At 48.0% G+C, this 22,387-nt stretch overlaps 42 non-coding genes across 42 annotated transcripts; 34 read left to right on the plus strand and 8 right to left on the minus strand.

The window, feature by feature from the left end:
• The first annotated feature begins 677 nt into the window (after positions 1–677).
• On the plus strand, positions 678–749 carry trnaq-uug (transfer RNA glutamine (anticodon UUG)). The gene has a single exon. It is a non-coding gene; the product is annotated as a tRNA-Gln (tRNA).
• A 776-nt stretch (positions 750–1,525) lies between these two features.
• Positions 1,526–1,598, minus strand: trnaa-agc (transfer RNA alanine (anticodon AGC)). Its single transcript has one exon. It is a non-coding gene; the product is annotated as a tRNA-Ala (tRNA).
• Positions 1,599–1,962: 364 nt separating this feature from the next.
• Positions 1,963–2,034, plus strand: trnap-ugg (transfer RNA proline (anticodon UGG)). Its single transcript has one exon. It is a non-coding gene; the product is annotated as a tRNA-Pro (tRNA).
• A 97-nt stretch (positions 2,035–2,131) lies between these two features.
• On the plus strand, positions 2,132–2,205 carry trnai-aau (transfer RNA isoleucine (anticodon AAU)). Its single transcript has one exon. It is a non-coding gene; the product is annotated as a tRNA-Ile (tRNA).
• A 77-nt stretch (positions 2,206–2,282) lies between these two features.
• Positions 2,283–2,355, plus strand: trnaf-gaa (transfer RNA phenylalanine (anticodon GAA)). The gene has a single exon. It is a non-coding gene; the product is annotated as a tRNA-Phe (tRNA).
• Positions 2,356–2,490: 135 nt separating this feature from the next.
• Positions 2,491–2,562, plus strand: trnaq-uug (transfer RNA glutamine (anticodon UUG)). The gene has a single exon. It is a non-coding gene; the product is annotated as a tRNA-Gln (tRNA).
• Positions 2,563–3,337: 775 nt separating this feature from the next.
• Positions 3,338–3,410, minus strand: trnaa-agc (transfer RNA alanine (anticodon AGC)). Its single transcript has one exon. It is a non-coding gene; the product is annotated as a tRNA-Ala (tRNA).
• Positions 3,411–4,296: 886 nt separating this feature from the next.
• Positions 4,297–4,368, plus strand: trnaq-uug (transfer RNA glutamine (anticodon UUG)). The gene has a single exon. It is a non-coding gene; the product is annotated as a tRNA-Gln (tRNA).
• A 775-nt stretch (positions 4,369–5,143) lies between these two features.
• On the minus strand, positions 5,144–5,216 carry trnaa-agc (transfer RNA alanine (anticodon AGC)). Its single transcript has one exon. It is a non-coding gene; the product is annotated as a tRNA-Ala (tRNA).
• Positions 5,217–6,153: 937 nt separating this feature from the next.
• Positions 6,154–6,225, plus strand: trnap-ugg (transfer RNA proline (anticodon UGG)). Its single transcript has one exon. It is a non-coding gene; the product is annotated as a tRNA-Pro (tRNA).
• A 97-nt stretch (positions 6,226–6,322) lies between these two features.
• Positions 6,323–6,396, plus strand: trnai-aau (transfer RNA isoleucine (anticodon AAU)). The gene has a single exon. It is a non-coding gene; the product is annotated as a tRNA-Ile (tRNA).
• Positions 6,397–6,502: 106 nt separating this feature from the next.
• Positions 6,503–6,575, plus strand: trnaf-gaa (transfer RNA phenylalanine (anticodon GAA)). The gene has a single exon. It is a non-coding gene; the product is annotated as a tRNA-Phe (tRNA).
• Positions 6,576–6,710: 135 nt separating this feature from the next.
• Positions 6,711–6,782, plus strand: trnaq-uug (transfer RNA glutamine (anticodon UUG)). Its single transcript has one exon. It is a non-coding gene; the product is annotated as a tRNA-Gln (tRNA).
• A 775-nt stretch (positions 6,783–7,557) lies between these two features.
• On the minus strand, positions 7,558–7,630 carry trnaa-agc (transfer RNA alanine (anticodon AGC)). The gene has a single exon. It is a non-coding gene; the product is annotated as a tRNA-Ala (tRNA).
• Positions 7,631–8,567: 937 nt separating this feature from the next.
• On the plus strand, positions 8,568–8,639 carry trnap-ugg (transfer RNA proline (anticodon UGG)). The gene has a single exon. It is a non-coding gene; the product is annotated as a tRNA-Pro (tRNA).
• Positions 8,640–8,736: 97 nt separating this feature from the next.
• On the plus strand, positions 8,737–8,810 carry trnai-aau (transfer RNA isoleucine (anticodon AAU)). Its single transcript has one exon. It is a non-coding gene; the product is annotated as a tRNA-Ile (tRNA).
• Positions 8,811–8,916: 106 nt separating this feature from the next.
• trnaf-gaa (transfer RNA phenylalanine (anticodon GAA)) lies at positions 8,917–8,989 on the plus strand. The gene has a single exon. It is a non-coding gene; the product is annotated as a tRNA-Phe (tRNA).
• Positions 8,990–9,124: 135 nt separating this feature from the next.
• Positions 9,125–9,196, plus strand: trnaq-uug (transfer RNA glutamine (anticodon UUG)). The gene has a single exon. It is a non-coding gene; the product is annotated as a tRNA-Gln (tRNA).
• A 775-nt stretch (positions 9,197–9,971) lies between these two features.
• On the minus strand, positions 9,972–10,044 carry trnaa-agc (transfer RNA alanine (anticodon AGC)). Its single transcript has one exon. It is a non-coding gene; the product is annotated as a tRNA-Ala (tRNA).
• A 937-nt stretch (positions 10,045–10,981) lies between these two features.
• Positions 10,982–11,053, plus strand: trnap-ugg (transfer RNA proline (anticodon UGG)). The gene has a single exon. It is a non-coding gene; the product is annotated as a tRNA-Pro (tRNA).
• A 97-nt stretch (positions 11,054–11,150) lies between these two features.
• trnai-aau (transfer RNA isoleucine (anticodon AAU)) lies at positions 11,151–11,224 on the plus strand. Its single transcript has one exon. It is a non-coding gene; the product is annotated as a tRNA-Ile (tRNA).
• A 106-nt stretch (positions 11,225–11,330) lies between these two features.
• Positions 11,331–11,403, plus strand: trnaf-gaa (transfer RNA phenylalanine (anticodon GAA)). The gene has a single exon. It is a non-coding gene; the product is annotated as a tRNA-Phe (tRNA).
• Positions 11,404–11,538: 135 nt separating this feature from the next.
• Positions 11,539–11,610, plus strand: trnaq-uug (transfer RNA glutamine (anticodon UUG)). Its single transcript has one exon. It is a non-coding gene; the product is annotated as a tRNA-Gln (tRNA).
• Positions 11,611–13,395: 1,785 nt separating this feature from the next.
• On the plus strand, positions 13,396–13,467 carry trnap-ugg (transfer RNA proline (anticodon UGG)). The gene has a single exon. It is a non-coding gene; the product is annotated as a tRNA-Pro (tRNA).
• A 97-nt stretch (positions 13,468–13,564) lies between these two features.
• trnai-aau (transfer RNA isoleucine (anticodon AAU)) lies at positions 13,565–13,638 on the plus strand. The gene has a single exon. It is a non-coding gene; the product is annotated as a tRNA-Ile (tRNA).
• Positions 13,639–13,744: 106 nt separating this feature from the next.
• trnaf-gaa (transfer RNA phenylalanine (anticodon GAA)) lies at positions 13,745–13,817 on the plus strand. The gene has a single exon. It is a non-coding gene; the product is annotated as a tRNA-Phe (tRNA).
• Positions 13,818–13,952: 135 nt separating this feature from the next.
• On the plus strand, positions 13,953–14,024 carry trnaq-uug (transfer RNA glutamine (anticodon UUG)). The gene has a single exon. It is a non-coding gene; the product is annotated as a tRNA-Gln (tRNA).
• Positions 14,025–14,799: 775 nt separating this feature from the next.
• On the minus strand, positions 14,800–14,872 carry trnaa-agc (transfer RNA alanine (anticodon AGC)). Its single transcript has one exon. It is a non-coding gene; the product is annotated as a tRNA-Ala (tRNA).
• A 937-nt stretch (positions 14,873–15,809) lies between these two features.
• Positions 15,810–15,881, plus strand: trnap-ugg (transfer RNA proline (anticodon UGG)). The gene has a single exon. It is a non-coding gene; the product is annotated as a tRNA-Pro (tRNA).
• Positions 15,882–15,978: 97 nt separating this feature from the next.
• trnai-aau (transfer RNA isoleucine (anticodon AAU)) lies at positions 15,979–16,052 on the plus strand. The gene has a single exon. It is a non-coding gene; the product is annotated as a tRNA-Ile (tRNA).
• Positions 16,053–16,158: 106 nt separating this feature from the next.
• On the plus strand, positions 16,159–16,231 carry trnaf-gaa (transfer RNA phenylalanine (anticodon GAA)). The gene has a single exon. It is a non-coding gene; the product is annotated as a tRNA-Phe (tRNA).
• Positions 16,232–16,366: 135 nt separating this feature from the next.
• On the plus strand, positions 16,367–16,438 carry trnaq-uug (transfer RNA glutamine (anticodon UUG)). Its single transcript has one exon. It is a non-coding gene; the product is annotated as a tRNA-Gln (tRNA).
• Positions 16,439–18,223: 1,785 nt separating this feature from the next.
• Positions 18,224–18,295, plus strand: trnap-ugg (transfer RNA proline (anticodon UGG)). Its single transcript has one exon. It is a non-coding gene; the product is annotated as a tRNA-Pro (tRNA).
• Positions 18,296–18,392: 97 nt separating this feature from the next.
• trnai-aau (transfer RNA isoleucine (anticodon AAU)) lies at positions 18,393–18,466 on the plus strand. The gene has a single exon. It is a non-coding gene; the product is annotated as a tRNA-Ile (tRNA).
• A 106-nt stretch (positions 18,467–18,572) lies between these two features.
• Positions 18,573–18,645, plus strand: trnaf-gaa (transfer RNA phenylalanine (anticodon GAA)). Its single transcript has one exon. It is a non-coding gene; the product is annotated as a tRNA-Phe (tRNA).
• A 135-nt stretch (positions 18,646–18,780) lies between these two features.
• trnaq-uug (transfer RNA glutamine (anticodon UUG)) lies at positions 18,781–18,852 on the plus strand. Its single transcript has one exon. It is a non-coding gene; the product is annotated as a tRNA-Gln (tRNA).
• Positions 18,853–19,627: 775 nt separating this feature from the next.
• Positions 19,628–19,700, minus strand: trnaa-agc (transfer RNA alanine (anticodon AGC)). Its single transcript has one exon. It is a non-coding gene; the product is annotated as a tRNA-Ala (tRNA).
• A 937-nt stretch (positions 19,701–20,637) lies between these two features.
• On the plus strand, positions 20,638–20,709 carry trnap-ugg (transfer RNA proline (anticodon UGG)). Its single transcript has one exon. It is a non-coding gene; the product is annotated as a tRNA-Pro (tRNA).
• A 97-nt stretch (positions 20,710–20,806) lies between these two features.
• Positions 20,807–20,880, plus strand: trnai-aau (transfer RNA isoleucine (anticodon AAU)). The gene has a single exon. It is a non-coding gene; the product is annotated as a tRNA-Ile (tRNA).
• Positions 20,881–20,986: 106 nt separating this feature from the next.
• On the plus strand, positions 20,987–21,059 carry trnaf-gaa (transfer RNA phenylalanine (anticodon GAA)). Its single transcript has one exon. It is a non-coding gene; the product is annotated as a tRNA-Phe (tRNA).
• A 135-nt stretch (positions 21,060–21,194) lies between these two features.
• On the plus strand, positions 21,195–21,266 carry trnaq-uug (transfer RNA glutamine (anticodon UUG)). Its single transcript has one exon. It is a non-coding gene; the product is annotated as a tRNA-Gln (tRNA).
• A 514-nt stretch (positions 21,267–21,780) lies between these two features.
• Positions 21,781–21,853, minus strand: trnaa-agc (transfer RNA alanine (anticodon AGC)). The gene has a single exon. It is a non-coding gene; the product is annotated as a tRNA-Ala (tRNA).
• Between the last annotated feature and the right edge of the window lie 534 nt (positions 21,854–22,387).

Genomic DNA, 22,387 nt, shown 5'->3' on the forward strand with positions numbered 1-22,387 from the left:
CTTGCATCACTCGGGTCACGCAGACAACTTCTCACCTCTTTTTTCTCACACTGACTTAAAGAATAAGGAAGCGGTTCTCCATTCCAGTCCTCGCTCCCCAAAGGTCTGCATATTTTGCATGTCTCTCTTTGTTAGCACACCTGATTCGGATAATCAGCTCATTAGAAGTGAGCTCCTTGCGATTGACATGGTCCCTACACAGTGTTCATTGCTCCCCACTCCCTGAGCAGGGGAAATCCGTCGAAGTTTACTTCACTTTGGAACATTGGTTCACGGATTTGCGCTGCGCAACGTCTTCACACATGGACAAGTGTGACATCATATACCTCTGTACACCTCTGTGTTAGTCACTTTGAACTGAACGTACACATACGCTTTGAACTTGAATCACGGAGGGATGTCATGTGATGTCCACTTCTCAGGGCACTTACGTTTGAATGGAACAAATGTCTGAAGCTATACGAGAAACATACAAAATGTGAAGAGCAGGGGGCTTTAGACTGAAGATCTAAAGTTCCCTGGTTCGATCCCGGGTTTCGGCAAAATCTCCCACTCATTTCCTCTTTTTGAGGCGGGCCAGTGACCAAAAATCACTGGGTTCCAACTTCTCTGTATAACTGCTTCCCCACTGCCACGGAGCTATCTGTTTCCCAGTTGGCCACCAAACAAGCAGTTTCGGTTCCATGGTGTAATGGTCAGCACTCTGGGCTTTGAATCCAGCGATCTGAGTTCGAATCTCGGTGGAACCTGTGTGGTTTCTTGCCGCAGGAAAAGAAAAAAACAGCACTAGTTTGGCACTGGTGACAGTCTTTGTGGCCCTGTGAGCAACGGCTGCTCCAGGTAAGGTTTCATGGTGTAATGGTTAGCACTCTGAATCCAGTGATCCGAGTTCAAATCGCGGTGGGACCACTTTTTGCAACCAATTTGCGCAGGACCATGTCTGAAATACTTTTTGGCAGCTTTGAGTCCAAAAAAATTAACTAACGTAGAGACTGTGGCAGCATTGCATCGATGCCCAGTCGGTCTCTTTAGGGCAGTGGTTCTCAAACCTGTCCTGGAGGCACCCCTGCCCTGCACAGTTTGATTGTCTGCCTTATTAGACACACCCAAATAAGGTCTTGCGGTCTCTATCAATGAGTTGATGATTTGAAACAGGTGTGATAGATGAGGGAAACATTCAAAATGTGTAGGGCAGGGGTGCCTCCAAAACAGGTTTGAAAACCACTGCTTTAGGGAACTGTGTGTAAAATGGCAATGTTTTGCAACCAATTTGCACAGGACCATGTCTGAAATACTTTTTGGCAGCTGTGAGACCCAAAAAAAACGCTAACGTGGGAGTGTCGCAGCATTCCGCAGTGCTAGACACACCCAAATCAGGTCTTGCAGTCTCTATTAATGAGCTGATGATTTGAAACTGGTGTGTTAGATGAGGGGAAATGCAAAATGTGCAGGGCAGGGATGCCTCCAGGACAGGATTGAAAACCACTGATTTAGGGATGTGTGAGTAAAAGGGCATGAGCCAACTTGGAGAATGCGGGCATCGATCCCGCTACCTCTCGCATGCTAAGCGAGCGCTCTACCATTTGAGCTAATTCCCCTGGCCTTTCAAGAATGACGAGCATAGCATAGGGATGTCATGTGATGTCCACTTCTCAGGGCACTTACGTTTGAATGGAACAAATGTCTGAAGCTATACGAGAAACATACAAAATGTGAAGAGCAGGGGGCTCGAGGACTGGAATTGAGAACCGCTGGTCTAAGTGACATCTGACAGTTTCAGCTGTCCTCCCTAACATCCCTCTACATGTTAGACACAGCCACATTTTTAGGTCAGTTAAGAGGCCAACTTGCGTTCGTTAGCCTTTAACACTGTCTCGAGGTCTTTGATTGCTTCCACGTTAGTTCATGTTCCTTCTTTTATTGATGCTGGAGTAGCTCTTTTTTCTCGGCCCAGCACAGGAAGGCTCGTTGGTCTAGGGGTATGATTCTCGCTTTGGGTGCGAGAGGTCCCGGGTTCAAATCCCGGACGAGCCCTTGGTCGGGATAAAACGTGAAGCTTTGTTGTCTCGTTGCGTTCACTAACATTGAGGCAGTTTTTTATTCAATCGGGTAGAGACATATGGCGAAGGGAGGCCGGTTAGCTCAGCTGGTTAGAGCGTGGTGCTAATAACGCCAAGGTCGCGGGTTCGATCCCCGTACTGGCCAGCTGTTTTTATTGTCTGGGGGCTCATCTCTGCTCTGCTCTTCTCCTGTGACAAAGAGTTAAGCAGGAGCTTGTTGTGGCCGAAATAGCTCAGTTGGGAGAGCGTTAGACTGAAGATCTAAAGGTCCCTGGTTCGATCCCGGGTTTCGGCAAAATCTCCCACTCATTTCCTCTTTTTGAGGCGGGCCAGTGACCAAAAATCACTGGGTTCCAACTTCTCTGTATAACTGCTTCCCCACTGCCGCGGAGCTATCTGTTTCCCAGTTGGCCACCAAACAAGCAGTTTCGGTTCCATGGTGTAATGGTCAGCACTCTGGGCTTTGAATCCAGCGATCTGAGTTCGAATCTCGGTGGAACCTGTGTGGTTTCTTGCCGCAGGAAAAGAAAAAAACAGCACTAGTTTGGCACTGGTGACAGTCTTTGTGGCCCTGTGAGCAACGGCTGCTCCAGGTAAGGTTTCATGGTGTAATGGTTAGCACTCTGAATCCAGTGATCCGAGTTCAAATCGCGGTGGGACCACTTTTTGCAACCAATTTGCGCAGGACCATGTCTGAAATACTTTTTGGCAGCTTTGAGTCCAAAAAAATTAACTAACGTAGAGACTGTGGCAGCATTGCATCGATGCCCAGTCGGTCTCTTTAGGGCAGTGGTTCTCAAACCTGTCCTGGAGGCACCCCTGCCCTGCACAGTTTGATTGTCTGCCTTATTAGACACACCCAAATAAGGTCTTGCGGTCTCTATCAATGAGTTGATGATTTGAAACAGGTGTGATAGATGAGGGAAACATTCAAAATGTGTAGGGCAGGGGTGCCTCCAGGACAGGTTTGAAAACCACTGCTTTAGGGAACTGTGTGTAAAATGGCAATGTTTTGCAACCAATTTGCACAGGACCATGTCTGAAATACTTTTTGGCAGCTGTGAGACCCAAAAAAAGCTAACGTGGGAGTGTCGCAGCATTGCGTCAGTGCTAGACACACCCAGATCAGGTCTTGCAGTCTCTATTAATGAGCTGATGATTTGAAACTGGTGTGTTAGATGAGGGGAAATGCAAAATGTGCAGGGCAGGGATGCCTCCAGGACAGGATTGAAAACCACTGATTTAGGGATGTGTGAGTAAAAGGGCATGAGCCAACTTGGAGAATGCGGGCATCGATCCCGCTACCTCTCGCATGCTAAGCGAGCGCTCTACCATTTGAGCTAATTCCCCTGGCCTTTCAAGAATGACGAGCATAGCTGCGAATGACCGGCTTGATGCAAAGAGGCCGTCCCTCCTCTAGGCTTGCACCTTTGCACTGGCCGCGATTGTGTTGTCGAATTAACAAAGAGATTTAGCTTTTGTGTTAAAGGACCTTCTCGGTCTTGTTACGCCAGTATGCATGTGCGGATTCTTGTATTATGCAGACTACCTTGCATCACTCGGGTCACGCAGACAACTTCTCACCTCTTTTTTCTCACACTGACTTAAAGAATAAGGAAGCGGTTCTCCATTCCAGTCCTCGCTCCCCAAAGGTCTGCATATTTTGCATGTCTCTCTTTGTTAGCACACCTGATTCGGATAATCAGCTCATTAGAAGTGAGCTCCTTGCGATTGACATGGTCCCTACACAGTGTTCATTGCTCCCCACTCCCTGAGCAGGGGAAATCCGTCGAAGTTTACTTCACTTTGGAACATTGGTTCACGGATTTGCGCTGCGCAACGTCTTCACACATGGACAAGTGTGACATCATATACCTCTGTATACCTCTGTACACCTCTGTGTTAGTCACTTTGAACTGAACGTACACATACGCTTTGAACTTGAATCACGGAGGGATGTCATGTGATGTCCACTTCTCAGGGCACTTACGTTTGAATGGAACAAATGTCTGAAGCTATACGAGAAACATACAAAATGTGAAGAGCAGGGGGCTTTAGACTGAAGATCTAAAGGTCCCTGGTTCGATCCCGGGTTTCGGCAAAATCTCCCACTCATTTCCTCTTTTTGAGGCGGGCCAGTGACCAAAAATCACTGGGTTCCAACTTCTCTGTATAACTGCTTCCCCACTGCCACGGAGCTATCTGTTTCCCAGTTGGCCACCAAACAAGCAGTTTCGGTTCCATGGTGTAATGGTCAGCACTCTGGGCTTTGAATCCAGCGATCTGAGTTCGAATCTCGGTGGAACCTGTGTGGTTTCTTGCCGCAGGAAAAGAAAAAAACAGCACTAGTTTGGCACTGGTGACAGTCTTTGTGGCCCTGTGAGCAACGGCTGCTCCAGGTAAGGTTTCATGGTGTAATGGTTAGCACTCTGAATCCAGTGATCCGAGTTCAAATCGCGGTGGGACCACTTTTTGCAACCAATTTGCGCAGGACCATGTCTGAAATACTTTTTGGCAGCTTTGAGTCCAAAAAAATTAACTAACGTAGAGACTGTGGCAGCATTGCATCGATGCCCAGTCGGTCTCTTTAGGGCAGTGGTTCTCAAACCTGTCCTGGAGGCACCCCTGCCCTGCACAGTTTGATTGTCTGCCTTATTAGACACACCCAAATAAGGTCTTGCGGTCTCTATCAATGAGTTGATGATTTGAAACAGGTGTGATAGATGAGGGAAACATTCAAAATGTGTAGGGCAGGGGTGCCTCCAGGACAGGTTTGAAAACCACTGCTTTAGGGAACTGTGTGTAAAATGGCAATGTTTTGCAACCAATTTGCACAGGACCATGTCTGAAATACTTTTTGGCAGCTGTGAGACCCAAAAAAAGCTAACGTGGGAGTGTCGCAGCATTGCGTCAGTGCTAGACACACCCAGATCAGGTCTTGCAGTCTCTATTAATGAGCTGATGATTTGAAACTGGTGTGTTAGATGAGGGGAAATGCAAAATGTGCAGGGCAGGGATGCCTCCAGGACAGGATTGAAAACCACTGATTTAGGGATGTGTGAGTAAAAGGGCATGAGCCAACTTGGAGAATGCGGGCATCGATCCCGCTACCTCTCGCATGCTAAGCGAGCGCTCTACCATTTGAGCTAATTCCCCTGGCCTTTCAAGAATGACGAGCATAGCTGCGAATGACCGGCTTGATGCAAAGAGGCCGTCCCTCCTCTAGGCTTGCACCTTTGCACTGACCGCGATTGTGTTGTCGAATTAACAAAGAGATTTAGCTTTTGTGTTAAAGGACCTTCTCGGTCTTGTTACGCCAGTATGCATGTGCGGATTCTTGTATTATGCAGACTACCTTGCATCACTCGGGTCACGCAGACAACTTCTCACCTCTTTTTTCTCACACTGACTTAAAGAATAAGGAAGCGGTTCTCCATTCCAGTCCTCGCTCCCCAAAGGTCTGCATATTTTGCATGTCTCTCTTTGTTAGCACACCTGATTCGGATAATCAGCTCATTAGAAGTGAGCTCCTTGCGATTGACATGGTCCCTACACAGTGTTCATTGCTCCCCACTCCCTGAGCAGGGGAAATCCGTCGAAGTTTACTTCACTTTGGAACATTGGTTCACGGATTTGCGCTGCGCAACGTCTTCACACATGGACAAGTGTGACATCATATACCTCTGTATACCTCTGTACACCTCTGTGTTAGTCACTTTGAACTGAACGTACACATACGCTTTGAACTTGAATCACGGAGGGATGTCATGTGATGTCCACTTCTCAGGGCACTTACGTTTGAATGGAACAAATGTCTGAAGCTATACGAGAAACATACAAAATGTGAAGAGCAGGGGGCTCGAGGACTGGAATTGAGAACCGCTGGTCTAAGTGACATCTGACAGTTTCAGCTGTCCTCCCTAACATCCCTCTACATGTTAGACACAGCCACATTTTTAGGTCAGTTAAGAGGCCAACTTGCGTTCGTTAGCCTTTAACACTGTCTCGAGGTCTTTGATTGCTTCCACGTTAGTTCATGTTCCTTCTTTTATTGATGCTGGAGTAGCTCTTTTTTCTCGGCCCAGCACAGGAAGGCTCGTTGGTCTAGGGGTATGATTCTCGCTTTGGGTGCGAGAGGTCCCGGGTTCAAATACCGGACGAGCCCTTGGTCGGGATAAAACGTGAAGCTTTGTTGTCTCATTGCGTTCACTAACATTGAGGCAGTTTTTTATTCAATCGGGTAGAGACATATGGCGAAGGGAGGCCGGTTAGCTCAGCTGGTTAGAGCGTGGTGCTAATAACGCCAAGGTCGCGCGTTCGATCCCCGTACTGGCCAGCTGTTTTTATTGTCTGGGGGCTCATCTCTGCTCTGCTCTTCTCCTGTGACAAAGAGTAGGGTGATCTCACTGAAATCCCTGCTTGCTAAGCAGGAGCTTGTTGTGGCCGAAATAGCTCAGTTGGGAGAGCGTTAGACTGAAGATCTAAAGGTCCCTGGTTCGATCCCGGGTTTCGGCAAAATCTCCCACTCATTTCCTCTTTTTGAGGCGGGCCAGTGACCAAAAATCACTGGGTTCCAACTTCTCTGTATAACTGCTTCCCCACTGCCACGGAGCTATCTGTTTCCCAGTTGGCCACCAAACAAGCAGTTTCGGTTCCATGGTGTAATGGTCAGCACTCTGGGCTTTGAATCCAGTGATCTGAGTTCGAATCTCGGTGGAACCTGTGTGGTTTCTTGCCGCAGGAAAAGAAAAAAACAGCACTAGTTTGGCACTGGTGACAGTCTTTGTGGCCCTTTGAGCAACGGCTGCTCCAGGTAAGGTTTCATGGTGTAATGGTTAGCACTCTGAATCCAGTGATCCGAGTTCAAATCGCAGTGGGACCACTTTTTGCAACCAATTTGCGCAGGACCATGTCTGAAATACTTTTTGGCAGCTTTGAGTCCAAAAAAATTAACTAACGTAGAGACTGTGGCAGCATTGCATCAATGCCCAGTCGGTCTCTTTAGGGCAGTGGTTCTCAAACCTGTCCTGGAGGCACCCCTGCCCTGCACAGTTTGATTGTCTGCCTTATTAGACACACCCAAATAAGGTCTTGCGGTCTCTATCAATGAGTTGATGATTTGAAACAGGTGTGATAGATGAGGGAAACATTCAAAATGTGTAGGGCAGGGGTGCCTCCAGGACAGGTTTGAAAACCACTGCTTTAGGGAACTGTGTGTAAAATGGCAATGTTTTGCAACCAATTTGCACAGGACCATGTCTGAAATACTTTTTGGCAGCTGTGAGACCCAAAAAAAGCTAACGTGGGAGTGTCGCAGCATTGCGTCAGTGCTAGACACACCCAAATCAGGTCTTGCAGTCTCTATTAATGAGCTGATGATTTGAAACTGGTGTGTTAGATGAGGGGAAATGCAAAATGTGCAGGGCAGGGATGCCTCCAGGACAGGATTGAAAACCACTGATTTAGGGATGTGTGAGTAAAAGGGCATGAGCCAACTTGGAGAATGCGGGCATCGATCCCGCTACCTCTCGCATGCTAAGCGAGCGCTCTACCATTTGAGCTAATTCCCCTGGCCTTTCAAGAATGACGAGCATAGCTGCGAATGACCGGCTTGATGCAAAGAGGCCGTCCCTCCTCTAGGCTTGCACCTTTGCACTGGCCGCGATTGTGTTGTCGAATTAACAAAGAGATTTAGCTTTTGTGTTAAAGGACCTTCTCGGTCTTGTTACGCCAGTATGCATGTGCGGATTCTTGTATTATGCAGACTACCTTGCATCACTCGGGTCACGCAGACAACTTCTCACCTCTGTTTTCTCACACTGACTTAAAGAATAAGGAAGCGGTTCTCCATTCCAGTCCTCGCTCCCCAAAGGTCTGCATATTTTGCATGTCTCTCTTTGTTAGCACACCTGATTCGGATAATCAGCTCATTAGAAGTGAGCTCCTTGCGATTGACATGGTCCCTACACAGTGTTCATTGCTCCCCACTCCCTGAGCAGGGGAAATCCGTCGAAGTTTACTTCACTTTGGAACATTGGTTCACGGATTTGCGCTGCGCAACGTCTTCACACATGGACAAGTGTGACATCATATACCTCTGTATACCTCTGTACACCTCTGTGTTAGTCACTTTGAACTGAACGTACACATACGCTTTGAACTTGAATCACGGAGGGATGTCATGTGATGTCCACTTCTCAGGGCACTTACGTTTGAATGGAACAAATGTCTGAAGCTATACGAGAAACATACAAAATGTGAAGAGCAGGGGGCTCGAGGACTGGAATTGAGAACCGCTGGTCTAAGTGACATCTGACAGTTTCAGCTGTCCTCCCTAACATCCCTCTACATGTTAGACACAGCCACATTTTTAGGTCAGTTAAGAGGCCAACTTGCGTTCGTTAGCCTTTAACACTGTCTCGAGGTCTTTGATTGCTTCCACGTTAGTTCATGTTCCTTCTTTTATTGATGCTGGAGTAGCTCTTTTTTCTCGGCCCAGCACAGGAAGGCTCGTTGGTCTAGGGGTTTGATTCTCGCTTTGGGTGCGAGAGGTCCCGGGTTCAAATCCCGGACGAGCCCTTGGTCGGGATAAAACGTGAAGCTTTGTTGTCTCGTTGCGTTCACTAACATTGAGGCAGTTTTTTATTCAATCGGGTAGAGACAGATGGCGGAGGGAGGCCGGTTAGCTCAGCTGGTTAGAGCGTGGTGCTAATAACGCCAAGGTCGCGGGTTCGATCCCCGTACTGGCCAGCTGTTTTTATTGTCTGGGGGCTCATCTCTGCTCTGCTCTTCTCCTGTGACAAAGAGTAGGGTGATCTCACTGAAATCCCTGCTTGCTAAGCAGGAGCTTGTTGTGGCCGAAATAGCTCAGTTGGGAGAGCGTTAGACTGAAGATCTAAAGGTCCCTGGTTCGATCCCGGGTTTCGGCAAAATCTCCCACTCATTTCCTCTTTTTGAGGCGGGCCAGTGACCAAAAATCACTGGGTTCAAACTTCTCTGTATAACTGCTTCCCCACTGCCACGGAGCTATCTGTTTCCCAGTTGGCCACCAAACAAGCAGTTTCGGTTCCATGGTGTAATGGTCAGCACTCTGGGCTTTGAATCCAGCGATCTGAGTTCGAATCTCGGTGGAACCTGTGTGGTTTCTTGCCGCAGGAAAAGAAAAAAACAGCACTAGTTTGGCACTGGTGACAGTCTTTGTGGCCCTGTGAGCAACGGCTGCTCCAGGTAAGGTTTCATGGTGTAATGGTTAGCACTCTGAATCCAGTGATCCGAGTTCAAATCGCGGTGGGACCACTTTTTGCAACCAATTTGCGCAGGACCATGTCTGAAATACTTTTTGGCAGCTTTGAGTCCAAAAAAATTAACTAACGTAGAGACTGTGGCAGCATTGCATCGATGCCCAGTCGGTCTCTTTAGGGCAGTGGTTCTCAAACCTGTCCTGGAGGCACCCCTGCCCCGCACAGTTTGATTGTCTGCCTTATTAGACACACCCAAATAAGGTCTTGCGGTCTCTATCAATGAGTTGATGATTTGAAACAGGTGTGATAGATGAGGGAAACATTCAAAATGTGTAAGGCAGGGGTGCCTCCAGGACAGGTTTGAAAACCACTGCTTTAGGGAACTGTGTGTAAAATGGCAATGTTTTGCAACCAATTTGCACAGGACCATGTCTGAAATACTTTTTGGCAGCTGTGAGACCCAAAAAAAGCTAACGTGGGAGTGTCGCAGCATTGCGTCAGTGCTAGACACACCCAAATCAGGTCTTGCAGTCTCTATTAATGAGCTGATGATTTGAAACTGGTGTGTTAGATGAGGGGAAATGCAAAATGTGCAGGGCAGGGATGCCTCCAGGACAGGATTGAAAACCACTGATTTAGGGATGTGTGAGTAAAAGGGCATGAGCCAACTTGGAGAATGCGGGCATCGATCCCGCTACCTCTCGCATGCTAAGCGAGCGCTCTACCATTTGAGCTAATTCCCCTGGCCTTTCAAGGATGACGAGCATAGCTGCGAATGACCGGCTTGATGCAAAGAGGCCGTCCCTCCTCTAGGCTTGCACCTTTGCACTGGCCGCGATTGTGTTGTCGAATTAACAAAGAGATTTAGCTTTTGTGTTAAAGGACCTTCTCGGTCTTGTTACGCCAGTATGCATGTGCGGATTCTTGTATTATGCAGACTACCTTGCATCACTCGGGTCACGCAGACAACTTCTCACCTCTTTTTTCTCACACTGACTTAAAGAATAAGGAAGCGGTTCTCCATTCCAGTCCTCGCTCCCCAAAGGTCTGCATATTTTGCATGTCTCTCTTTGTTAGCACACCTGATTCGGATAATCAGCTCATTAGAAGTGAGCTCCTTGCGATTGACATGGTCCCTACACAGTGTTCATTGCTCCCCACTCCCTGAGCAGGGGAAATCCGTCGAAGTTTACTTCACTTTGGAACATTGGTTCACGGATTTGCGCTGCGCAACGTCTTCACACATGGACAAGTGTGACATCATATACCTCTGTATACCTCTGTACACCTCTGTGTTAGTCACTTTGAACTGAACGTACACATACGCTTTGAACTTGAATCACGGAGGGATGTCATGTGATGTCCACTTCTCAGGGCACTTACGTTTGAATGGAACAAATGTCTGAAGCTATACGAGAAACATACAAAATGTGAAGAGCAGGGGGCTCGAGGACTGGAATTGAGAACCGCTGGTCTAAGTGACATCTGACAGTTTCAGCTGTCCTCCCTAACATCCCTCTACATGTTAGACACAGCCACATTTTTAGGTCAGTTAAGAGGCCAACTTGCGTTCGTTAGCCTTTAACACTGTCTCGAGGTCTTTGATTGCTTCCACGTTAGTTCATGTTCCTTCTTTTATTGATGCTGGAGTAGCTCTTTTTTCTCGGCCCAGCACAGGAAGGCTCGTTGGTCTAGGGGTATGATTCTCGCTTTGGGTGCGAGAGGTCCCGGGTTCAAATCCCGGACGAGCCCTTGGTCGGGATAAAACGTGAAGCTTTGTTGTCTCGTTGCGTTCACTAACATTGAGGCAGTTTTTTATTCAATCGGGTAGAGACAGATGGCGGAGGGAGGCCGGTTAGCTCAGCTGGTTAGAGCGTGGTGCTAATAACGCCAAGGTCGCGGGTTCGATCCCCGTACTGGCCAGCTGTTTTTATTGTCTGGGGGCTCATCTCTGCTCTGCTCTTCTCCTGTGACAAAGAGTAGGGTGATCTCACTGAAATCCCTGCTTGCTAAGCAGGAGCTTGTTGTGGCCGAAATAGCTCAGTTGGGAGAGCGTTAGACTGAAGATCTAAAGGTCCCTGGTTCGATCCCGGGTTTCGGCAAAATCTCCCACTCATTTCCTCTTTTTGAGGCGGGCCAGTGACCAAAAATCACTGGGTTCCAACTTCTCTGTATAACTGCTTCCCCACTGCCACGGAGCTATCTGTTTCCCAGTTGGCCACCAAACAAGCAGTTTCGGTTCCATGGTGTAATGGTCAGCACTCTGGGCTTTGAATCCAGCGATCTGAGTTCGAATCTCGGTGGAACCTGTGTGGTTTCTTGCCGCAGGAAAAGAAAAAAACAGCACTAGTTTGGCACTGGTGACAGTCTTTGTGGCCCTGTGAGCAACGGATGCTCCAGGTAAGGTTTCATGGTGTAATGGTTAGCACTCTGAATCCAGTGATCCGAGTTCAAATCGCGGTGGGACCACTTTTTGCAACCAATTTGCGCAGGACCATGTCTGAAATACTTTTTGGCAGCTTTGAGTCCAAAAAAATTAACTAACGTAGAGACTGTGGCAGCATTGCATCGATGCCCAGTCGGTCTCTTTAGGGCAGTGGTTCTCAAACCTGTCCTGGAGGCACCCCTGCCCTGCACAGTTTGATTGTCTGCCTTATTAGACACACCCAAATAAGGTCTTGCGGTCTCTATCAATGAGTTGATGATTTGAAACAGGTGTGATAGATGAGGGAAACATTCAAAATGTGTAGGGCAGGGGTGCCTCCAGGACAGGTTTGAAAACCACTGCTTTAGGGAACTGTGTGTAAAATGGCAATGTTTTGCAACCAATTTGCACAGGACCATGTCTGAAATACTTTTTGGCAGCTGTGAGACCCAAAAAAAGCTAACGTGGGAGTGTCGCAGCATTGCGTCAGTGCTAGACACACCCAAATCAGGTCTTGCAGTCTCTATTAATGAGCTGATGATTTGAAACTGGTGTGTTAGATGAGGGGAAATGCAAAATGTGCAGGGCAGGGATGCCTCCAGGACAGGATTGAAAACCACTGATTTAGGGATGTGTGAGTAAAAGGGAATGAGACAACTTGGAGAATGCGGGCATCGATCCCGCTACCTCTCGCATGCTAAGCGAGCACTCTACCATTTGAGCAAATTCCCCTGGCCTTTCAAGAATGACGAGCATAGCTGCGAATGACCGGCTTGATGCAAAGAGGCCGTCCCTCCTCTAGGCTTGCACCTTTGCACTGGCCGCGATTGTGTTGTCGAATTAACAAAGAGATTTAGCTTTTGTGTTAAAGGACCTTCTCGGTCTTGTTACGCCAGTATGCATGTGCGGATTCTTGTATTATGCAGACTACCTTGCATCACTCGGGTCACGCAGACAACTTCTCACCTCTTTTTTCTCACACTGACTTAAAGAATAAGGAAGCGGTTCTCCATTCCAGTCCTCGCTCCCCAAAGGTCTGCATATTTTGCATGTCTCTCTTTGTTAGCACACCTGATTCGGATAATCAGCTCATTAGAAGTGAGCTCCTTGCGATTGACATGGTCCCTACACAGTGTTCATTGCTCCCCACTCCCTGAGCAGGGGAAATCCGTCGAAGTTTACTTCACTTTGGAACATTGGTTCACGGATTTGCGCTGCGCAACGTCTTCACACATGGACAAGTGTGACATCATATACCTCTGTATACCTCTGTACACCTCTGTGTTAGTCACTTTGAACTGAACGTACACATACGCTTTGAACTTGAATCACGGAGGGATGTCATGTGATGTCCACTTCTCAGGGCACTTACGTTTGAATGGAACAAATGTCTGAAGCTATACGAGAAACATACAAAATGTGAAGAGCAGGGGGCTCGAGGACTGGAATTGAGAACCGCTGGTCTAAGTGACATCTGACAGTTTCAGCTGTCCTCCTTAACATCCCTCTACATGTTAGACACAGCCACATTTTTAGGTCAGTTAAGAGGCCAACTTGCGTTCGTTAGCCTTTAACACTGTCTCGAGGTCTTTGATTGCTTCCACGTTAGTTCATGTTCCTTCTTTTATTGATGCTGCAGTAGCTCTTTTTTCTCGGCCCAGCACAGGAAGGCTCGTTGGTCTAGGGGTATGATTCTCGCTTTGGGTGCGAGAGGTCCCGGGTTCAAATCCCGGACGAGCCCTTGGTCGGGATAAAACGCGAAGCTTTGTTGTCTCGTTGCGTTCACTAACATTGAGGCAGTGTTTTATTCAATCGGGTAGAGACAGATGGCGAATGGAGGCCGGTTAGCTCAGCTGGTTAGAGCGTGGTGCTAATAACGCCAAGGTCGCGGGTTCGATCCCCGTACTGGCCAGCTGTTTTTATTGTCTGGGGGCTCATCTCTTCTCTGCTCTTCTCCTGTGACAAAGAGTAGGGTGATCTCACTGAAATCCCTGCTTGCTAAGCAGGAGCTTGTTGTGGCCGAAATAGCTCAGTTGGGAGAGCGTTAGACTGAAGATCTAAAGGTCCCTGGTTCGATTCCGGGTTTCGGCAAAATCTCCCACTCATTTCCTCTTTTTGAGGCGGGCCAGTGACCAAAAATCACTGGGTTCCAACTTCTCTGTATAACTGCTTCCCCACTGCCACGGAGCTATCTGTTTCCCAGTTGGCCACCAAACAAGCAGTTTCGGTTCCATGGTGTAATGGTCAGCACTCTGGGCTTTGAATCCAGCGATCTGAGTTCGAATCTCGGTGGAACCTGTGTGGTTTCTTGCCGCAGGAAAAGAAAAAAACAGCACTAGTTTGGCACTGGTGACAGTCTTTGTGGCCCTGTGAGCAACGGCTGCTCCAGGTAAGGTTTCATGGTGTAATGGTTAGCACTCTGAATCCAGTGATCCGAGTTCAAATCGCGGTGGGACCACTTTTTGCAACCAATTTGCGCAGGACCATGTCTGAAATACTTTTTGGCAGCTTTGAGTCCAAAAAAATTAACTAACGTAGAGACTGTGGCAGCATTGCATCGATGCCCAGTCGGTCTCTTTAGGGCAGTGGTTCTCAAACCTGTCCTGGAGGCACCCCTGCCCCGCACAGTTTGATTGTCTGCCTTATTAGACACACCCAAATAAGGTCTTGCGGTCTCTATCAATGAGTTGATGATTTGAAACAGGTGTGATAGATGAGGGAAACATTCAAAATGTGTAAGGCAGGGGTGCCTCCAGGACAGGTTTGAAAACCACTGCTTTAGGGAACTGTGTGTAAAATGGCAATGTTTTGCAACCAATTTGCACAGGACCATGTCTGAAATACTTTTTGGCAGCTGTGAGACCCAAAAAAAGCTAACGTGGGAGTGTCGCAGCATTGCGTCAGTGCTAGACACACCCAAATCAGGTCTTGCAGTCTCTATTAATGAGCTGATGATTTGAAACTGGTGTGTTAGATGAGGGGAAATGCAAAATGTGCAGGGCAGGGATGCCTCCAGGACAGGATTGAAAACCACTGATTTAGGGATGTGTGAGTAAAAGGGCATGAGCCAACTTGGAGAATGCGGGCATCGATCCCGCTACCTCTCGCATGCTAAGCGAGCGCTCTACCATTTGAGCTAATTCCCCTGGCCTTTCAAGGATGACGAGCATAGCTGCGCATGACCGGCTTGATGCAAAGAGGCCGTCCCTCCTCTAGGCTTGCACCTTTGCACTGGCCGCGATTGTGTTGTCGAATTAACAAAGAGATTTAGCTTTTGTGTTAAAGGACCTTCTCGGTCTTGTTACGCCAGTATGCATGTGCGGATTCTTGTATTATGCAGACTACCTTGCATCACTCGGGTCACGCAGACAACTTCTCACCTCTTTTTTCTCACACTGACTTAAAGAATAAGGAAGCGGTTCTCCATTCCAGTCCTCGCTCCCCAAAGGTCTGCATATTTTGCATGTCTCTCTTTGTTAGCACACCTGATTCGGATAATCAGCTCATTAGAAGTGAGCTCCTTGCGATTGACATGGTCCCTACACAGTGTTCATTGCTCCCCACTCCCTGAGCAGGGGAAATCCGTCGAAGTTTACTTCACTTTGGAACATTGGTTCACGGATTTGCGCTGCGCAACGTCTTCACACATGGACAAGTGTGACATCATATACCTCTGTATACCTCTGTACACCTCTGTGTTAGTCACTTTGAACTGAACGTACACATACGCTTTGAACTTGAATCACGGAGGGATGTCATGTGATGTCCACTTCTCAGGGCACTTACGTTTGAATGGAACAAATGTCTGAAGCTATACGAGAAACATACAAAATGTGAAGAGCAGGGGGCTCGAGGACTGGAATTGAGAACCGCTGGTCTAAGTGACATCTGACAGTTTCAGCTGTCCTCCCTAACATCCCTCTACATGTTAGACACAGCCACATTTTTAGGTCAGTTAAGAGGCCAACTTGCGTTCGTTAGCCTTTAACACTGTCTCGAGGTCTTTGATTGCTTCCACGTTAGTTCATGTTCCTTCTTTTATTGATGCTGGAGTAGCTCTTTTTTCTCGGCCCAGCACAGGAAGGCTCGTTGGTCTAGGGGTATGATTCTCGCTTTGGGTGCGAGAGGTCCCGGGTTCAAATCCCGGACGAGCCCTTGGTCGGGATAAAACGTGAAGCTTTGTTGTCTCGTTGCGTTCACTAACATTGAGGCAGTTTTTTATTCAATCGGGTAGAGACAGATGGCGGAGGGAGGCCGGTTAGCTCAGCTGGTTAGAGCGTGGTGCTAATAACGCCAAGGTCGCGGGTTCGATCCCCGTACTGGCCAGCTGTTTTTATTGTCTGGGGGCTCATCTCTGCTCTGCTCTTCTCCTGTGACAAAGAGTAGGGTGATCTCACTGAAATCCCTGCTTGCTAAGCAGGAGCTTGTTGTGGCCGAAATAGCTCAGTTGGGAGAGCGTTAGACTGAAGATCTAAAGGTCCCTGGTTCGATCCCGGGTTTCGGCAAAATCTCCCACTCATTTCCTCTTTTTGAGGCGGGCCAGTGACCAAAAATCACTGGGTTCCAACTTCTCTGTATAACTGCTTCCCCACTGCCACGGAGCTATCTGTTTCCCAGTTGGCCACCAAACAAGCAGTTTCGGTTCCATGGTGTAATGGTCAGCACTCTGGGCTTTGAATCCAGCGATCTGAGTTCGAATCTCGGTGGAACCTGTGTGGTTTCTTGCCGCAGGAAAAGAAAAAAACAGCACTAGTTTGGCACTGGTGACAGTCTTTGTGGCCCTGTGAGCAACGGATGCTCCAGGTAAGGTTTCATGGTGTAATGGTTAGCACTCTGAATCCAGTGATCCGAGTTCAAATCGCGGTGGGACCACTTTTTGCAACCAATTTGCGCAGGACCATGTCTGAAATACTTTTTGGCAGCTTTGAGTCCAAAAAAATTAACTAATGTAGAGACTGTGGCAGCATTGCATCGATGCCCAGTCGGTCTCTTTAGGGCAGTGGTTCTCAAACCTGTCCTGGAGGCACCCCTGCCCTGCACAGTTTGATTGTCTGCCTTATTAGACACACCCAAATAAGGTCTTGCGGTCTCTATCAATGAGTTGATGATTTGAAACAGGTGTGATAGATGAGGGAAACATTCAAAATGTGTAGGGCAGGGGTGCCTCCAGGACAGGTTTGAAAACCACTGCTTTAGGGAACTGTGTGTAAAATGGCAATGTTTTGCAACCAATTTGCACAGGACCATGTCTGAAATACTTTTTGGCAGCTGTGAGACCCAAAAAAAGCTAACGTGGGAGTGTCGCAGCATTGCGTCAGTGCTAGACACACCCAAATCAGGTCTTGCAGTCTCTATTAATGAGCTGATGATTTGAAACTGGTGTGTTAGATGAGGGGAAATGCAAAATGTGCAGGGCAGGGATGCCTCCAGGACAGGATTGAAAACCACTGATTTAGGGATGTGTGAGTAAAAGGGAATGAGACAACTTGGAGAATGCGGGCATCGATCCCGCTACCTCTCGCATGCTAAGCGAGCACTCTACCATTTGAGCAAATTCCCCTGGCCTTTCAAGAATGACGAGCATAGCTGCGAATGACCGGCTTGATGCAAAGAGGCCGTCCCTCCTCTAGGCTTGCACCTTTGCACTGGCCGCGATTGTGTTGTCGAATTAACAAAGAGATTTAGCTTTTGTGTTAAAGGACCTTCTCGGTCTTGTTACGCCAGTATGCATGTGCGGATTCTTGTATTATGCAGACTACCTTGCATCACTCGGGTCACGCAGACAACTTCTCACCTCTTTTTTCTCACACTGACTTAAAGAATAAGGAAGCGGTTCTCCATTCCAGTCCTCGCTCCCCAAAGGTCTGCATATTTTGCATGTCTCTCTTTGTTAGCACACCTGATTCGGATAATCAGCTCATTAGAAGTGAGCTCCTTGCGATTGACATGGTCCCTACACAGTGTTCATTGCTCCCCACTCCCTGAGCAGGGGAAATCCGTCGAAGTTTACTTCACTTTGGAACATTGGTTCACGGATTTGCGCTGCGCAACGTCTTCACACATGGACAAGTGTGACATCATATACCTCTGTATACCTCTGTACACCTCTGTGTTAGTCACTTTGAACTGAACGTACACATACGCTTTGAACTTGAATCACGGAGGGATGTCATGTGATGTCCACTTCTCAGGGCACTTACGTTTGAATGGAACAAATGTCTGAAGCTATACGAGAAACATACAAAATGTGAAGAGCAGGGGGCTCGAGGACTGGAATTGAGAACCGCTGGTCTAAGTGACATCTGACAGTTTCAGCTGTCCTCCTTAACATCCCTCTACATGTTAGACACAGCCACATTTTTAGGTCAGTTAAGAGGCCAACTTGCGTTCGTTAGCCTTTAACACTGTCTCGAGGTCTTTGATTGCTTCCACGTTAGTTCATGTTCCTTCTTTTATTGATGCTGCAGTAGCTCTTTTTTCTCGGCCCAGCACAGGAAGGCTCGTTGGTCTAGGGGTATGATTCTCGCTTTGGGTGCGAGAGGTCCCGGGTTCAAATCCCGGACGAGCCCTTGGTCGGGATAAAACGCGAAGCTTTGTTGTCTCGTTGCGTTCACTAACATTGAGGCAGTGTTTTATTCAATCGGGTAGAGACAGATGGCGAATGGAGGCCGGTTAGCTCAGCTGGTTAGAGCGTGGTGCTAATAACGCCAAGGTCGCGGGTTCGATCCCCGTACTGGCCAGCTGTTTTTATTGTCTGGGGGCTCATCTCTGCTCTGCTCTTCTCCTGTGACAAAGAGTAGGGTGATCTCACTGAAATCCCTGCTTGCTAAGCAGGAGCTTGTTGTGGCCGAAATAGCTCAGTTGGGAGAACGTTAGACTGAAGATCTAAAGGTCCCTGGTTCGATTCCGGGTTTCGGCAAAATCTCCCACTCATTTCCTCTTTTTGAGGCGGGCCAGTGACCAAAAATCACTGGGTTCCAACTTCTCTGTATAACTGCTTCCCCACTGCCACGGAGCTATCTGTTTCCCAGTTGGCCACCAAACAAGCAGTTTCGGTTCCATGGTGTAATGGTCAGCACTCTGGGCTTTGAATCCAGCGATCTGAGTTCGAATCTCGGTGGAACCTGTGTGGTTTCTTGCCGCAGGAAAAGAAAAAAACAGCACTAGTTTGGCACTGGTGACAGTCTTTGTGGCCCTGTGAGCAACGGCTGCTCCAGGTAAGGTTTCATGGTGTAATGGTTAGCACTCTGAATCCAGTGATCCGAGTTCAAATCGCGGTGGGACCACTTTTTGCAACCAATTTGCGCAGGACCATGTCTGAAATACTTTTTGGCAGCTTTGAGTCCAAAAAAATTAACTAACGTAGAGACTGTGGCAGCATTGCATCGATGCCCAGTCGGTCTCTTTAGGGCAGTGGTTCTCAAACCTGTCCTGGAGGCACCCCTGCCTTGCACAGTTTGATTGTCTGCCTTATTAGACACACCCAAATAAGGTCTTGCGGTCTCTATCAATGAGTTGATGATTTGAAACAGGTGTGATAGATGAGGGAAACATTCAAAATGTGTAGGGCAGGGGTGCCTCCAGGACAGGTTTGAAAACCACTGCTTTAGGGAACTGTGTGTAAAATGGCAATGTTTTGCAACCAATTTGCACAGGACCATGTCTGAAATACTTTTTGGCAGCTGTGAGACCCAAAAAAAGCTAATGTGGGAGTGTCGCAGCATTGCGTCAGTGCTAGACACACCCAAATCAGGTCTTGCAGTCTCTATTAATGAGCTGATGATTTGAAACTGGTGTGTTAGATGAGGGGAAATGCAAAATGTGCAGGGCAGGGATGCCTCCAGGACAGGATTGAAAACCACTGATTTAGGGATGTGTGAGTAAAAGGGAATGAGACAACTTGGAGAATGCGGGCATCGATCCCGCTACCTCTCGCATGCTAAGCGAGCGCTCTACCATTTGAGCTAATTCCCCTGGCCTTTCAAGAATGACGAGCATAGCTGCGAATGACCGGCTTGATGCAAAGAGGCCGTCCCTCCTCTAGGCTTGCACCTTTGCACTGGCCGCGATTGTGTTGTCGAATTAACAAAGAGATTTAGCTTTTGTGTTAAAGGACCTTCTCGGTCTTGTTACGCCAGTATGCATGTGCGGATTCTTGTATTATGCAGACTACCTTGCATCACTCGGGTCACGCAGACAACTTCTCACCTCTTTTTTCTCACACTGACTTAAAGAATAAGGAAGCGGTTCTCCATTCCAGTCCTCGCTCCCCAAAGGTCTGCATATTTTGCATGTCTCTCTTTGTTAGCACACCTGATTCGGATAATCAGCTCATTAGAAGTGAGCTCCTTGCGATTGACATGGTCCCTACACAGTGTTCATTGCTCCCCACTCCCTGAGCAGGGGAAATCCGTCGAAGTTTACTTCACTTTGGAACATTGGTTCACGGATTTGCGCTGCGCAACGTCTTCACACATGGACAAGTGTGACATCATATACCTCTGTATACCTCTGTACACCTCTGTGTTAGTCACTTTGAACTGAACGTACACATACGCTTTGAACTTGAATCACGGAGGGATGTCATGTGATGTCCACTTCTCAGGGCACTTACGTTTGAATGGAACAAATGTCTGAAGCTATACGAGAAACATACAAAATGTGAAGAGCAGGGGGCTCGAGGACTGGAATTGAGAACCGCTGGTCTAAGTGACATCTGACAGTTTCAGCTGTCCTCCTTAACATCCCTCTACATGTTAGACACAGCCACATTTTTAGGTCAGTTAAGAGGCCAACTTGCGTTCGTTAGCCTTTAACACTGTCTCGAGGTCTTTGATTGCTTCCACGTTAGTTCATGTTCCTTCTTTTATTGATGCTGCAGTAGCTCTTTTTTCTCGGCCCAGCACAGGAAGGCTCGTTGGTCTAGGGGTATGATTCTCGCTTTGGGTGCGAGAGGTCCCGGGTTCAAATCCCGGACGAGCCCTTGGTCGGGATAAAACGCGAAGCTTTGTTGTCTCGTTGCGTTCACTAACATTGAGGCAGTGTTTTATTCAATCGGGTAGAGACAGATGGCGAAGGGAGGCCGGTTAGCTAAGCTGGTTAGAGCGTGGTGCTAATAACGCCAAGGTCGCGGGTTCGATCCCCGTACTGGCCAGCTGTTTTTATTGTCTGGGGGCTCATCTCTGCTCTGCTCTTCTCCTGTGACAAAGAGTAGGGTGATCTCACTGAAATCCCTGCTTGCTAAGCAGGAGCTTGTTGTGGCCGAAATAGCTCAGTTGGGAGAGCGTTAGACTGAAGATCTAAAGGTCCCTGGTTCGATTCTGGGTTTCGGCAAAATCTCCCACTCATTTCCTCTTTTTGAGGCGGGCCAGTGACCAAAAATCACTGGGTTCCAACTTCTCTGTATAACTGCTTCCCCACTGCCACGGAGCTATCTGTTTCCCAGTTGGCCACCAAACAAGCAGTTTCGGTTCCATGGTGTAATGGTCAGCACTCTGGGCTTTGAATCCAGCGATCTGAGTTCGAATCTCGGTGGAACCTGTGTGGTTTCTTGCCGCAGGAAAAGAAAAAAACAGCACTAGTTTGGCACTGGTGACAGTCTTTGTGGCCCTGTGAGCAACGGCTGCTCCAGGTAAGGTTTCATGGTGTAATGGTTAGCACTCTGAATCCAGTGATCCGAGTTCAAATCGCGGTGGGACCACTTTTTGCAACCAATTTGCGCAGGACCATGTCTGAAATACTTTTTGGCAGCTTTGAGTCCAAAAAAATTAACTAACGTAGAGACTGTGGCAGCATTGCATCGATGCCCAGTCGGTCTCTTTAGGGCAGTGGTTCTCAAACCTGTCCTGGAGGCACCCCTGCCTTGCACAGTTTGATTGTCTGCCTTATTAGACACACCCAAATAAGGTCTTGCGGTCTCTATCAATGAGTTGATGATTTGAAACAGGTGTGTTAGATGAGGGGAAATGCAAAATGTGCAGGGCAGGGATGCCTCCAGGACAGGATTGAAAACCACTGATTTAGGGATGTGTGAGTAAAAGGGCATGAGCCAACTTGGAGAATGCGGGCATCGATCCCGCTACCTCTCGCATGCTAAGCGAGCGCTCTACCATTTGAGCTAATTCCCCTAGCCTTTCAAGAATGACGAGCATAGCTGCGAATGACCGGCTTGATGCAAAGAGGCCGTCCCTCCTCTAGGCTTGCACCTTTGCACTGGCCGCGATTGTGTTGTCGAATTAACAAAGAGATTTAGCTTTTGTGTTAAAGGACCTTCTCGGTCTTGTTACGCCAGTATGCATGTGCGGATTCTTGTATTATGCAGACTACCTTGCATCACTCGGGTCACGCAGACAACTTCTCACCTCTTTTTTCTCACACTGACTTAAAGAATAAGGAAGCGGTTCTCCATTCCAGTCCTCGCTCCCCAAAGGTCTGCATATTTTGCATGTCTCTCTTTGTTAGCACACCTGATTCGGATAATCAGCTCATTAGAAGTGAGCTCCTTGCGATTGACATGGTCCCTACACAGTGTTCATTGCTCCCCACTCCCTGAGCAGGGGAAATCCGTCGAAGTTTACTTCACTTTGGAACATTGGTTCACGGATTTGCGCTGCGCAACGTCTTCACACATGGACAAGTGTGACATCATATACCTCTGTATA

Source organism: Carassius gibelio, chromosome A23 (assembly GCF_023724105.1).
Source record: "Carassius gibelio isolate Cgi1373 ecotype wild population from Czech Republic chromosome A23, carGib1.2-hapl.c, whole genome shotgun sequence".
Classification (NCBI taxonomy): domain Eukaryota; kingdom Metazoa; phylum Chordata; class Actinopteri; order Cypriniformes; family Cyprinidae; genus Carassius; species Carassius gibelio.